A 16,261-nucleotide genomic window follows, 5' to 3' on the forward strand; every position below is an offset into this window, starting at 1 on the left:
TGATACCGACTGCTCTTATTTTGCGACCGACTGCACTGATCTTGCGACCGACTAGTATTTGGGATCTATTCTGGCATTATTTGTTTACCTCATTAATTCATTAAGACGGCGACGCATAATTTTGAGACCGACTGCAGTGACTGCACTTATTTTGAGACGACTATTTTTCTCCGTGGGGGAAATTTTGTTCTTGGACCTACATACTCACAACAGAATAAGAGTGAAACACATCATTTTTTCAAACATGATAAGTTGACAAGGTTATTTTATACTGAAGTTTTGCGTGAGTAGCGTGACGTGTGCAGTGAGCACTTATTTTGATACCGACTGCTCTTATTTTGCGACCGACTGCACTGATTTTGCGACCGACTATTTTTTTTCCTGGGGGGGGGGGGGGGGGTACCACCCCCCCACACCCTCCACATTTACGCCCCTGGCGGCTAGTATTAACGTGATGCGGTTTCAAACTGATCAAAACGAATCGCTTCCGTTTCGGGAAATAGTCCCTTTGATCTTTTATTTCCTTTTATTTGATAATCAAGGCTACAATATAGCGGGTTTAAGCCTTAAGGCCATTCTGATGGACCAGACATGCACATGATCACAAAGTGTCCAGCGTAGGATTGCCGTAACCAGCTACCACTGTGATCCATTTGGGTAAAACATGGTATCGAATTTCTATTATTATCTATAAATAAAGCACAAACGAATCTATTACACATAGTCAATATGTCCGCTTGGCTGTTCCATACTTTTGAAGCGCTCTAAGCTTCAAATGTATATTGGTAAAAAGCACCGAGATCTGCTTAATCGTTTTAAAAATTAAAACGTAAAACGACCATAGGTCTATCCAATTAAACGAAATTCAAGTGAGTTCATTTTCAAGTTCTGCTAATCCCCAACAATTGATATTCATTGTTAATGGTGTACATTGTGCAGAAAGTTTTAATTGGACATGAAACTGGATAGACTCCTGGGCGACTAAGTTTTTTGACAGATATGAATTAGGAAGTTTGTAGGAAGGTGTTCACAGGTCCCTCGGGCCTGGATAGAGTTCAGACGAGCTGGCGTTTCTTGATATTTAACATGCAGAGATAATGTTACTTCCTCGGCCGGTACAACCACCTGAATTGTATGCCGATAATAGCTGGATCGCTGTCAGTTTGAATTATGCTATTTGGTCTCGTTTCTACTGTTTTTGAAAGTTGCTGTGACAGTTGTCTTTTTACAAAACGTTTTCAATTTTCTTTTGAATTTAAAATCTGTCAGACAGAGGCGTGTAGGCAACTGTCATAAATACAAAAACAAAAGAAAATGGAAATATTTCATAACGCTTTGAGAATCCTATGAGATTTCCAACCAGGGTGGCTATGCACCCTCTCTTCCGAAAAAGTGCCCTCCCGTTTTGAAAAGGTTCCCTCCCCTTTTAGAAAAAGTGCTCTCCCGTTTTGCAATAGTACCCTCCATTATGAAAAAAGTACCCTTGAATTTCGAAAGAGTTACCCCAAATGCTCATGGAAATGTCCGCGTCAATGTCGTCATATTCCCATTGCCCTGATGATAATATTGTGCCCCTTTTCCTGTTGCCCTCCCTTGTTCAAGCCGGCTCCTGCTATACCAATAAACCACGCGCGCTCAATGGTTGGCTTTCATCCTCAGTGGGACAGGGAACCATTCAACGCTGCTGGTGATCGACTGAATATGGCTGCTATTTCTCTGATTTCGGTTTCGATTTTAAAAAGATAGCAGTTTCCAACCATTCAATATTCATGTTCACAATTCAGCATTTAGCCCCTCATGGAAATGTCCGCGTCAATGTCGTCATATTCCCATTGCCCTGATGATAATATTGTGCCCCTTTTCCTGTTGCCCTCCCTTGTTCAAGCCGGCTCCTGCGATACTAATATAAACCACTCGCGCTCAATGGTTGGCTTTCATCCTCAGTGGGACTGGGAACCACTCAACGCTGCTGGTGATCGACTGAATGTGGCTGCTATTTCTCTGATTTCGGTTTCGATTTTAAAAAGATAGCAGTTTCCAACCATTCAATATTCATGTTCACAATTCAGCATTTAGCCCCTCATCAAACAAGTCAAGGGCGGACTGGGTAGCCCAGCGCCCTTGGACCAACTTGCGTCATTGGGCCACAATCGCGAAATGACGAGAAAACTATTTCTGCACCTTATTCTGAAATATCATCCTTCACCTTGGATTTAGGCCACTATATTTTCTTTTGGATGCGAAGATGAATTTTATTTATTTTAAAATAAATATGTCAATTCTCTTTTCTTTTCAATCTGGGCCACTGTGCCACTGAACCTTCTGGGCCCTCGGTCCGAGTGGGAGTGGCAGTCGGCCCCTGAAAACAGTAGTAATTAACTGTACTTGTTTGTCGGAGAAAACGACCCGAGCTGATAGTTTGCAAGATTTTGGGATTTAACATTCAATCCATTTCTACTGAAGGCTTCCAGATTCGATTTCACAGTCGGATTAATATTTCCATAACATTCAGAATCTTTGTTTTATTTATTTCGATAAAAGAATTTAGAAAAATAAAAAAAAAATTATCGGAAATTACAACGCGGTCAACGGGGTTAAAGCAGACTCTTTATATCGGGGCCATTGTTCTTGGGGTTGTATCAGTTTATTCTTAAGTGCTACTCCTCCCTCATTAGCGAACATTGTCGAATGAACTCGGCAGGTATTCTTTGTAAGGAATACCAGTCACTTCTGATGCTTGTTTTTCTCTACTCGTAGGTAGTTTAGTTCTTGGTTGTTAATAACTATGTTCATGTTTAGATCTTCGGGACTTAATCAACAAACGTCAAACAACTGTAAAGGTATGGCGATGTTCCTGGAGCAACGACCACGAGTTTTACAATATCTAGCCGTTGTCTGATATTTCCGAACATACAGGAACATTAACCCCCTTTACCGCAGACGCGCGAACAATAGCGTTGTTCAATTAGAGGTCATGACACAAACACACTCAAATTAAACATGGCGACCTCCACGGAAACCTTGACATTGAACCAATCTTTGCAACTCAATTATCACGGTTATACATTTTAGCTGGAAAGCGCCAGATTTAGTATTCGCGATCTATTTTCTATCGAGTAATCTAAGAGGTGCCCAGCTAGGTCAGTAGCCAATCGTAATTAATGACGGAATATGCAGGGTATTACGTGAAGGGTTTGATAAGATGTACGGAGTTAAAGCGAGATCAAGACTTTTATAAGAAATGAAATGAAATGAAATGAAATGGGGTTTAACGTCCTATAGTTCGGCTACTAAACTGGGCTAATGAAGACGGGCCTTTTATAAGATGATTTATGGTATGCCATGGCTCAGATATCGTCAGATCGACTCTAGCATGTGCTACAGTACCAAACATTTCCAGGCGCTGGACACCACCCCCACCCTGAAGTGCTGTATCATGCCTCTGCTGTCAGGTACTGTTCAGCAAGAAGCCTTGTGAAATATTTTGTTTGGCAATTAATCAATTGACGCCCACCCCCTCTACAAATTTAAAAGTACGAGGACGACAAAGCTGCTTATTGTAAACCTAGACCACCCATTTTGCTGCCTTTAAATGCGCAAGGCTCAATGTTAGAAGCGTAGGCGCGAAAACGATTGCCCACGCCCGCAGAATACACCACTGACTCTTTATATTTGAAATGTAATTTCTGTGGGGCTAAATCCGTCAGCATTTGTTCATATATGGATGCACATCTTTCTATTTTTGCGTGAATTGATAGTTACACCGAGAAGAACAATTTAAAGATAGTGTTTGTGAGGTTTCTTACTCATGTTCTGCTTGGTCTATTTCCATTACGCAAATCTCCATGTCACACGCCCTCAAATCCAAATCATTTGACGGAGAAATCCGCTTAAATGTAAAAAAGGACGAATGCTATCAACGAAGACTTAATGCGGTGAAAAGGGAACTTCCGATTGAGACGAAGTATGGAATAACTGTTGATAAGTCGTGAAAGCAAGAAATTATTGTACCAAAAATAGACAGACTATTAAATGACATCGGTTTAAATACAAATTAAAATAGATACCTGTTTTCCAATCTGTTTTTGAACCTGTTGTTTTCGTATTAGATATACATGCACCTGCAAGAAGAAGCTTTTTCGTGCCCATTATTCCTTTATGTGACATTGGCGTAGTATATACTTCAAGACACCACAAGGATTTAACGTCAAAAAAATGATGTTCTATGTCGTTTTTTGTTATTGGAAGGCAAATTTAATACATTTTCTTTTATAAATATTAAGAAATAAACCCATTTATGATTTGGTGTTTAATGCAAATGAAATGAAATGGGGTTTAACGTCCTACTGTTCTGCTCCGACAGTGATAATAAAGACGGACATACGCCATACAGTGTGCTACGAGGGAAATTTTGTCCGGACAGCGGCGCTACGGTCTACTCTTATATCGAATTCCAACAGCCAAGCGTTCTTTTACTTGCAGATTTCAGAATCGGTCCAATTATATACGCTCGTGATGTGAACGTCCTAACCCGTGTCCGTCTATCAGTCCATTGATTCGCAAACCCCTCAAACTTTCCGGGATAAAAGGGAATTCTACCGAAATCCAAAGATTTGTCTGCGACATCAGTCCTAGGTTGGAGCTGGCGTTAACCTTCACGAAAGAACGAAATCCAAAGTTTGGCATTGATTTTCGGAGGAATGTTGTCTCAGTCACTAAATCTTTGTGAACACTGTAATAATCTGCGTCGACTTTACAATGAGTTGATGTTCCTGTCATGGAAACTATGACCGACATAAGTCATATGATTTCTATATATTAAAAACCAATGTTACTTTTCCCATTTTGGTAAACATATCTTTGACAACATTAATATATTTTAAATATATTTTATTTACCTAATTATTTCTCAAGTAAGATACGTGTTGAATTAAACAGACACTGGCATGAGTGATATATTGTTCTTATGAAAACACATAGTCAATTAACTCTTTACAACCAAATATCAACTGGCCCCTGGGTTATAGAACCTTATTAAACCAGCCAGATATAATTTAGACGAAGCATTACAGTCTAAACAATGGAGGGATTAAGTATTGGTCATTAACCAAACTCTCTTTAAAACGAACTATTGTTTTAGATTTCAACTTAGAAGCAATATTTTATAGTTTAATGTGTCATAATTGTCTATTATATATTTTGTAGAATTGTATTTCAAACATAGAGTGAGCTATGGTTTAGAACAGATCGGATCTCTCTCTTTCTTGTAAATATTTGTTGATTTATCTATGTTTAATAAATCACATAGAGGTTACTTTGACTTAGTCTTAATTTTATAAGACCAGAAACAACGTGGTCACAAAACCTTGTCCCACAAGTAAGGCCTATTGAAATTCTGAGTCGTGCGCCGGTTTTACGCAGAGCCATTGTCCCTGTCATCGAATATCATAATCGCACTCCTTGTGATTGTTTTGCTAATGTGTTATTGCACTTGTGGTTGTGTTCTTAAAACTTGCTGGTACTGACTGGCTAAGCATAAGAAGAAACCTCTAGACATCCAGGGTTAGGCATTGATGTTATGCCGAGTTATTGTCCCTGACACTGACACCGCGTAAACACGTTTTGAAAAGGTATTGCTCTTCTGAATGACATTATAAAGTATATCTGTTTCTGACAACGCCATTTTTCTAACACCCAAAAGCTTACCCGGACTTTTATACTGGTTATATGAGTGGTGGATAGATTCTGATAAGTGATGTCCATGTCCAAAAATGTATAGTTTTCCTCTTTCACGATGTAATACTCAATGTAGTTTTCTATAAATGTCAGATATTTGATATGATATGTTTATGGAATCTTTTAAACATAGGTATACGAAGAATGAAGATGAGAATGTATTACTCTTTACTGCTCCCTTTTAAAGTCTATAGTTATATAATATACAATACTTGATTCAACGGGAAGAAACTAATCCTGACAGGAGCAGGACATGGGAACACATACATCTGAATCTTAGCAATAAAAATAACCAATGTCAAAGAGTAGTGGAATACAAAAGTGTGATTTACAGAAAAAGATTCCGATAATTATTTTCAGAAATACAAAAAGATCAAATCTGAGATAATGATTAAAAAGGTGTAACTGAACACAGTCATTTGGTTGAGTTCTAGATTAAGAAAGGACTCTTTCACCGGACTTGCGGGATTTTGGACATAAAGTACATAGAATGAGATAACTTAAGTAACTTATACCGTTGCTGGTAGCATGTTTAATAAATAAAAGAATCATTCTTAACCTCGCTATTTAACAGAAAGTTGCAAAGAGCATCATTAATTTCATTAACGTCACTAACTGAAAACGACTAAAACGTTTGAACAAACAGCCTTTAATCAAGCAATCCAATTACTGGGAATTAAATATGTGATGTGTGCCAGTGAAATGCTCAGCGTGAGAAGTTGTTACACGATGTTGACTTTAAGATTCCGGATTCCATTCAGTCTGAGATGGAAACAGGGAAGGAATCAATTTAATCATATAAAAGCTTTCCTGCAGGCTAGTGAATCAATTTGCAGCTTGAGGAAACTATTGTCCAAACGTTGATAAGACTTTAGTGTTAGGACTCTTTTTATAAGTTCGTCGGGTCATTTCTTTCTGCATTAAACGACCAATTGAATCCATTAAAAAAATATTCCAAAATTAGTTCATGTTTGAGAATGACAATTTTATTCCTGCTTCGGACGAATTAAAATATTTTCCTAAAATTTGATCCAGTATTTCGTCTAGACCATCTTTTACATATATCAAGTTAAGTCAATTTGCAGTCTCGTTGAATGGCAGTTCATTATAGATTCTCTTGGGCGTTGAGTTCTAGACAGCTGGAAGACCTATGGGCACTGTATTTAATGTTATTAATCGTTATGTACAATACAATTATTTTAAAATAACTTGATAACGTATGTATTCATTCGTTACAACGTGTGCTCTATGACCATGGAACATATGCGAAAAGCTATCTGAACTCCTAAATTAAGAAGTGGTATCAAATCGTTATAGAAGAGTAAAATGGTTCGATAATTTAATGTGTCAGCGTCCACCGGTGCATTCTCTGCAGATAAGTCAATCTGGTATATGAGTGTATAAACTTTCGATATTTCATAGAAAATCTAAAAACAAATAGTATCATTACTGATTTAATCTTGAGTTTACTGCATCCCAAGTCTTTTGAATTTTTTCTATGATATGATTTTGCGAATTCGAGTTTTTTGTTTAAACCTTCAGTTTTGCCAGGTAATTTCGACAATGCATCGACTCCCCTACATTTCTGCTATCTAACAATGCAAATCACACTGCCCCTATTGTCTGCGATATCACCTTGGTGGAAGCGGACGTAAAATAAAGCTATTCCACACACACACACACACAGTGCCCCTTTAGGACTCAAATAAGTGGAAAGGGACAGTTCGGCAGATTTACGTACATTATCTATGTTATATGTCTTCGTATTCTCACGGTAAAACGTTAATTATTTTCATTAAACTCATTAGGTGTTGTTTGAGATTTGAATTTCAAAATGTGACATTTGGGATAAAGCATTTGATTGGGTTGATCTGATGTGTAATTTCGATTAGTGATTGTACGCATCTTTATTCGTTTAAGCAGAAGTAGGTAGGTTTGCTAATTTAAATTCCATTATTGGTTCAAACAACAGAAGTAAGATCCCGTACAAATATTCAACAGACTGAACCACTTTAGAAATATTCAATTCATTAAATCCAATGAAATTGACTATTATGCATTTGACCCTGATGAAAGATGTCTTGTCAGTTTTACCAAACGTTGATTTGTATAGCAAGTCCCTTTCCTCCCCCCAACCGCAATCTTTTTTTTACAAATTACGTTATCGAACTCTTACAGTAAACGTCTGTAACAACCTTGATGTCTGATATAGAGTTGAGAAACCAGACCTGATCAGAGCCACTTATGATTTTATAATTGAACTAACCGATTCTAGTCATTATCGTTGATTCTGTTGACTTACTCACATAAAACATAGCAATAAAAAGAATAATCAAGAGCAGTCAGGTCTCACATTAAAGGATTGAAATGTGTTGTTCAGATAAATGTTCACGGGTGCGGAAAGAACGTTATTATTCATGAAAGTGGACTTCGAAGCGATACCATCTTCGAGCAAATGTCAACAATCCACAAGTCGTCTGTATTTCTATTTCCTATTGGTAATTTGTGGTAAAGGAGAGGTGGAACCATTTGATTAATCACGTCTGTTCAAATTATTCTCGATTGATCAGTAACAAGTAGAAACTGTGGTCACCGCCATCTTAATAAATGTGACGTTCAGTCATCTGATATACCACTCTTATCTTATTAATGTTTTGGCTAGACTTCATAAATTGCCCTTTCGTTATTTAAAATGTATTGTTTTTTTCTCTGTTCGAGCGCATAATACTTGACAAAGCGCCCTTTATACTGTCTATTTTGCTAAAACTATTTAAAAAAAACCCCACAGTTTTCGAACTTTTGTAAGAATTCCTCTTAGGTATTTAACTTTAATATACTTTCAACATTAATTTCTTTAACTAACGGAAATATAACAGCGTTAATATGTTTGTCTTATTACAGGGGATCACGTGGCTAAGTGGGTAAGACGCTGGCTCGGTAGCCTGGAGGTCGGGTGTTCGATCCCTGCATTGGCCGAGAAAGTTCATCCAGATTTTCCGGCGTGGTTTCCCCTTGTCAGTGATGCAGGACGGAGGGCCTGACAAGGACAGCTGTCTAGTTGTTCGGATGGGACGAAAAACCGAGGTCCAGTGTACATATTGGCGTGCACGTAAAAGATCCCTTGGCAGTTGAAATTCGATATAAGAGTAGGCCGTAGCGCCGCTGCCCGGGAAAAATTTCCTTCATAGCACACTGTATGGCGTATGTCCGTTTTCATTAGCCCAGTTTAGGAGCAGAACAGTAGGACGTTAAACCCCATTTCATTTCATTTCATTTCATTTGTCTTATTACAGTTAATGTGGCAATGATAAATAACCTGAAAATGATCGTTACCGCAGCTTATAATTGATACTTACATATAATTATCCAATTTGTGTTGAAATATTAGGAAACAACTATGGTCACGTCATGCACCATTAATTTATCTCTGAAAAAAATAAAAAATAAAATAACAGCGATAGGGGTGGTAGGGATTATTAAATTGGACCATCTGTTTGTCATACCATCATACGGTTTTTGAAACGCAATAACTTTATGTCTAGTGAATGGATTTTGATCCAACTTGTACAAACTGCAATATACCTTCATTATCACACATTCTGAACATACGAGAAAAGCTACCTGCAGAGAACTAGATTCTGCTAGTTAGCTAGCTACATGTATATATAATAAGTTTTCGAGTGATAATTATGTATATTATCGCATTCGCCCAAGTTAGGACATTGCCTGCATATGGTTTTGGTTTCTCCTGTTTGCTCATACTGTTAAAGGGATGATTGAAATGAAGATATATAATAGTGTTAGTCCCCAAATTCCCTAATTATGAGTTGTCGAAAGTCACCATATCAATCCAATAATTATTTATTAAAATTCTGTCTGGGAGGTGTATATGGCTGTATGATCCATTAACTGAATCTTTCTTTCTGTGAAATCCCAATTCCCTTATAAAATAGGGTGGGCGGATCATAGGTTGATTTATCCACTCTAAACCAAACAAGGCTAAATATTTACCATAAATCGATCAGAAAGAAACGAAAATGGCACTTTCCAGTGAGTTTTTGGATGTCTAGCGAGTATCAACTATTTCAGCCTGGCTTAATCGGCCCAGAGCAAATGCAAAATGCACCTTCTCTGAATTGGCTACCCATACCCGCACCCCACGTTTCGGTAAGGTTGTAATTGTTACAGCCTAAAAAAATATTACAACCGTTTATATCTGTAATAAAATCGATGGTTAAATTCTATTTTCAACTAGGTATTTAGAGTTTTCCACAGAAATAAAGACGTGGGTTTGAATATAAACTAGTTATGCGGTTTCGTATATGAACAGGGTGACAATTATTTAGAAATAGAACAGTCGTATTCAGAGCACAATAGCCAAATACTTCGTAGTGTGTATCTCGTGTTCCAAGATTGTAACTAGCAGATGATAATGTTCAGTTTTCAATAAATTATCAATACACAAATTTGACCGCTTGATCAAATGGTAATTCTGTATGTACTGTATTAACATCTGACATATGTTTTGGAAGTCGGCATTCAGATCACTTGAGTTGAAGTAATGCAGCTGTCTGTGTGGAGCTGCTCATTGTGGTGAAATTATGGAAATCGAATGGGAATAGGAATCTATCGGTGATGACCATTTGGACTATGATTCTGATAGAATTTCGGCTAGGTGATTTTCTTTTACCTTTGGCCCCCTAGACCATACAAATCTCATATCGGAATAAATTACAATTTATTACCTGCATTAGTTTATCTCCCATTGATAAGAGTATTGTTTCATCTTTTAGTGTAAAATAACCATATTTATTCAACTTATATTCTATTCAACTTAAATTACCATGTAAACCTATTTGATCTATTTTTTTCTAAAATCAGTTAAAATCTTTCACTTTGATTTTTTCAAAACTACATTTTTTTTTTAGCTAAATGGTTCTGGCTATATATGTATCGATTTGTGATTCATTTCAGATCACGGTTTTTATCTATAAAGAATTTGTTGTCAGAGAAGATTTTAACGAGGGTCATTAATCAAGATCAGATTTCTAACACGCCGTCTTTATGACGTATTTAATAAAGATATAGCTTAGTAAGCATGAAAAGACCATACCCGTCAAAAGTTTCAAAGCCCCCCCAAAATTAGTTCAATTTAAAAGTAGAAGTTGTATTAAAGACGACGAGGATATCAGGTCGTATTCATTTATTTGACCCGCAAATCCTTCGTGGTGTAAGTTGGTATTTTAACCGCTTGCTGTTTTTAAACTGCTGGTCGGATGTTTTGCCCTGACTTCTGACGTTCAGATTTCAAGGATGAAACGAAAAAGAGTATGGCATGCTCGGGGCCCTTTGTTTGAGTGTGGGTGCCCATTTTAGTGAATTTGATGAATTTGTAAAATTGTCACACGCAGGATGTCTGCATAAACTAGAAACTTTAGGATTAAAGCTTCTTAATGGTGGTGTATGCTTTTTCTGGAAAAAAAAGATTGCGTTTCTCTTTCATTGTAAAAGTTTTGTAAGCCAAACTGCAAATTTGAACTATCGCTTTCGCAATAAAACTTAGATCGTAACAATCCCTGTGAATAATTCCTGTTAACATTCATGTTCCTGAAGCAACGACCACGAGTTATATAACATCAAGCTTGTAGATGGTGAGCTGGGATGTTAATTATTTTGTATCGATGTCACGTTGTGTCAGCACAATTAAATATATAACGGTATTCACACAATCCTTTGACAAGTTTTCGCACCGTTATTCCACAAACACCAATCTCTGCAATGTATGCACACACAATAATAGGATGTTAACTTTGAACTGAATGTCCAGGATATATGTTTTCTATGAAGCGCATAGCTGTTTCTGTTACTGTTAAGGCTGAAATGATAGAGTCCCAAAAGATTTGTTTAGTTGGTTGCCAGCTGAATATTGTTAAAGATGCATTATCTTTGATAAAGAGCCGACAATTCTCGCTATATTATTAGTTCAAAAATAGATTACAAAAAGGGAATATATTGGAAAGTTTCAGTCAAATTACTGTATTCTGAGCGAATTTATGATCGTTTGAGGAATAGCATAGTCGCGATTCTCATTGCCTCCGTTGTTATGATAATAAACAAAGTCTCGATTATCCACTTTTAAATTTAATTTTCAACTGTAAATCGTGTTAAAATTTGTTGAAAATCCCAACCCTCCGACGTTCTAGAGAATTGAATATGTAAATAAATGTTTAATGATTTATATAACATCCAGGGCGTATATTTGAACATGTTTGAATGAACCGTATATAGAATTTGGATGATGGCTATGATTTCGGATGCGGCAGAGGAGCCGCATAGAGCTGATACTGGGTGCGCAGTGGAGATAGCGGAGGTTACCTGATCATATAACCTTTTATACATCTTCTAAAATACGGAAAATGTTTGAAAAGATGGTGGAGCAATATGCAGTAATAAAAAACGAAGCAATGAAATATCATCACGGAATCACAATCAAATAACGTCATAATGGTATAACGTACACCAGAACAATGAAAATACGTCATCAAGTGCTAGATGTTCTGAACCTGGTTGACGTTTTCACGTTTTTCTCAAGTTTTTACAGATTTTTAGCGAAGGTAACCCAGGTCAGTAAAAAAATGATATGTTTTTAATCACACAGATTGGAGACTTTCAGACAGGTTTGTTTTTTTAAACCGAAAAAAACCCAATTTCGCGAATTTTCAAGGAAAACAAAATCATTGATCCTAATGTAATAACATGGCGGCGATTTTACTTTTAGGCTAAGTCCATGGTTACGGATATTAGCTTAAGTCTATTAATATCAGGAAGGTGTCGTATACCGGAACAACAATGCTTGAACTTTAGTAATAATTATTAGAAAGCCTAGACCAGGTTCTCTATTTTTTTCATTTTTTTTTTTAGTTCAGCGATCCAAAACAACATTAGCAGCATTGACAAACACAAACCATTAAATACATTATGTATTTACATTGTATTTTTTATTTGATAAACAAAAAATATCATGTATTGTTTCATTTTAAAAACAGTGGTATTGATTTATACATTTAAAAGTATCACTATATAAAGTTATTTAAGAAATGTATTTAGAAAAAATAACAATAAAAGAATATTTAATATTAGATCTATTTAAATTTTATTTATTTATTTGTAGTTTGTTTTAAAATCCTGCTGGCTTAGAACCGTCTTTCAATAGATATTCCCCATATACATTAGCATATATACCGTCTTTGTCTTTATTTCATACTAGCAGGATACCCGGCTTCGCCCAGTTCGACTGATCGGTAACGTTGACCTTCATAAATCATGGCCTAAAACATTCACGGGACCATACTGGTTAATTTGATACCAAATAATGTAATATATATAGGCTACACAGATATCTTTGATCTTATTTATATAAGTTGAAATAATGCATTTCACTTTGTATGTTGTAGATACAAGATGACTAAAAAGATAGAATATATGCCAAGAGTTATTTATTCTTTCGGTCATATACCTTATTGTGAGTTTGATCCTATTACGGTTGAAGAATACCAACGAATTGAAACGAAATATTTTAGCGTTTTGGATGAAAAACCTCAAAACCCAGAAACAGAAGACAAGGACGACCAGGGAATTTTATCTCAATTCAAATATTTACAGAATATTGAGAAGATATTTATAAAGTCAAATAATTCTCAAGGTAACTGCGTTCCGCAAGATACTAAGCCATTTCATTTTATTGTTAGATTTTTTTTAAAATTTATTTTTCAAATCTGATTTTAAAGATAATAAAACACACACATTTCAATCTGCCGGTCACACACTGCAGCGTTGTATATTTTTATAGTTGATAATAATAATGATAACTTGTTATATTAACTAAGGGAAATGTGATATAATGTTCTAAGCTAATTGTCCATTTTCTATTTCCTCTGCAGATAAGAAATTCTCAAAGAGTAATGAAGATATTGACCCCGACCCCGTTGCTAATGGTAAGATTTCTCAGTATTTAAATGCTCTTTGTATGGTAGAAATTATTAGCCCATTGCGCTATCATTAATTTATAATGATCAATTAGCGAAAAGATGACTCCAGCCATCCTACTTCTTCATATAGCTCTAATTGGCGAATTGATTAAAGAGTAAAGGCGAACGTTTTATGACGCAGGAGGAAGGGCCCACATATCAGCTTACATTTCAGTTTGGCCCAGTAACGGGAGGGGATCGTTGCCTCTCGATCCCAATCCACCCCAACCCAATAGTAATCCAAAAAAATACCACAGCCTTCCCCTTCTGCTTACCTCGCACCGTTTAACAAACGTCTACATTTCCTATTTGCTTCTTTGTATTCAGTTTTGTTTGTTTTGTGACGGGTGGAACACTAGATAACAAACCTTATCTCTCAATCCTCCATGTTTCGAGATAAGATTTTGAACCATTATGTTCAACGTAGCAGGTCCGGTCGTGATTCATTACCGCATCAATTACACAAAATTGACAATATTTTTCATCAAAACAACGATTGATTATTGTTGTTTATAATATTTCCGCCACACCCATGTACAATTAAGCATTTTATCCTACCTGAAACGGGTACAAATCGTCGTATTTAAAATCGAAGCGTTAAGCCGTTACTAAGACCGCCATCTTTTTAAACAGCATATTGACCGTATAATATGTCATTTTGAAGGCGGGGCTAAATTAGGCTTTTATAACAGCCAATCAAAAAGGCAATTTTGGACCTGATAATAAATTGCAGACCTCAGGATATGGTAAAAAGGGCGTGTACTAAATGAGTTTGCCACGTCAAACTGAAGGCTGCCAATCGTAGCTAAAAACAAACACATCAGTATATCTCAACATTTTTAGCTACGTTCTCGTAGCTAGTTGAACACGTGCCCTAAATGTATCCAATTACCTCTATTCCATTGAACACTGAAACGTTTCTATTGATTTAGAGCATTTATTTTTTAGACTCCTTTTTTTTTTTATACATTTCACCGATATGGTTACTTGTATAGTTGAATATTTTACTACAGTATGCTTACATTCGTATTTCTTGTAGCATATAACAGATCATTACACGATGATTTCTTCGGTTTGTATTCCTGATTGTTTTCAAATTTGAGTGAAGTCTGTGTCACTACAGGCCCGGGACTGTATAGCGCAGAGGACGCTTACCGATAGCCCCCGGATCCATTCAATTTTTTTAATTGTTTGTTTATTTGTGGTTTCTGAGTATGATGTCTTGTCCATGTATTTTTTTATGTAAATTATGTGTGGTGCAGTCCCCCTGCACTCACTAATAGAATAATTATCTCAGAGTGATAAATGCCTCTGTAGAGCGCGTATAGTGTCCTTTGCATAAGGCATCGTTCACCACTTCTACACAACCGGATAAATGTGATATTATACTTTTTATCTTCGAATTACAGATAATAAAGATGTACTGGCTACTTTCGATGCAGAAGTAGAAATGGTTTGCTCTGAATTGAACTCGGACATTCCAGAAATAAAAGTACCTATCGAAAAATCTGAAAACAGCATACTCGCAGATGATTATCCTAAACATTTGAATCCATTTGAAGATATTAATGGTAACTAAATGAATTTAAATGCAGTGAATGGAGTTTGATGTCCAACTGTTCTGCACCGAATGGGCTAATGAAGATAGACATACGCCATACAGTTATGAGGCACCCGTCTTCAGTAGCCCAGACAGGTAGATGGAGACAAAGGACGTTAAACCCCATTTCATTTGCTATGAGACAAATGTTTACCCGAACAGCATCTGAATTCCAGCTGTCATGGGTTCTTTTATGTGCATGCTGTACATTTGACCTCAATTTTTGTACCATCTGATGGTAATCCCGAGGAACTTTCTCGGCTAACATCGGGATCGAATCCAGGTCTTTGGTTTAGCCAGCCAGTGCTTTACTTAGTCGGCCACCACGATTCCCCCACTGCATTGCTGGATCTTTAAAAAGTAACCGTAAATAGTTCAAGCGGCATTATGTAAGATAAGATAAAGAGCCGACAGTTCTCGCTATAATAGTTAAAATAGATAACGAAAAGAGAATATAACTTGATACTTTTATATTTCTTAAATTATATTTCAGAAACAATTGTCACGAGAAAAAAGTCAAAGTTACAACGCTTCTTTAGATCTCTGAGAAAATATCTGATAAAACCACTAAGACGGTGCTTTACCAAGAATTAAAATAACAACAGATTGAAGAAAAGAGCATTACGTACACTTAATAACCAGTTTATTTATTTACTTTTTTTATTGTAAAAATAATTCGATATATAAATTTGATAGAAATACGTTGGGGTTTTTTAATAAAAAAAAGTCTGATTTAGTAGCGAGGGATTAGTTTGTGTAGGACAGGCATGCTGAATTAAGATTTTGAACTGTCACAATTAGCCTACTGAAGTTTACTGGATGAAATGAAATGTTTCTTAACGTCCGCCTAACATTTCTGTGCTAAAAAGAAAATTTTTCTTGAACCGGAGGCGCCACG

General features: G+C 36.4%; 1 long non-coding RNA gene across 1 annotated transcript; it reads right to left on the reverse strand.

Moving 5' to 3' along the window:
* Window positions 1-485: 485 nt before the first annotated feature.
* On the reverse strand, window positions 486-4,119 carry LOC126812403 (uncharacterized). Its single transcript, XR_007675914.2, has 2 exons — window positions 4,068-4,119; window positions 486-688 (listed from the first exon to the last, which is right to left on the reverse strand). It is a non-coding gene; the product is annotated as an uncharacterized LOC126812403 (long non-coding RNA).
* Between the last annotated feature and the right edge of the window lie 12,142 nt (window positions 4,120-16,261).

This window comes from Patella vulgata, chromosome 2, assembly GCF_932274485.2.
Source record: "Patella vulgata chromosome 2, xgPatVulg1.2, whole genome shotgun sequence".
NCBI classification, from domain to species: Eukaryota; Metazoa; Mollusca; class Gastropoda; family Patellidae; genus Patella; species Patella vulgata.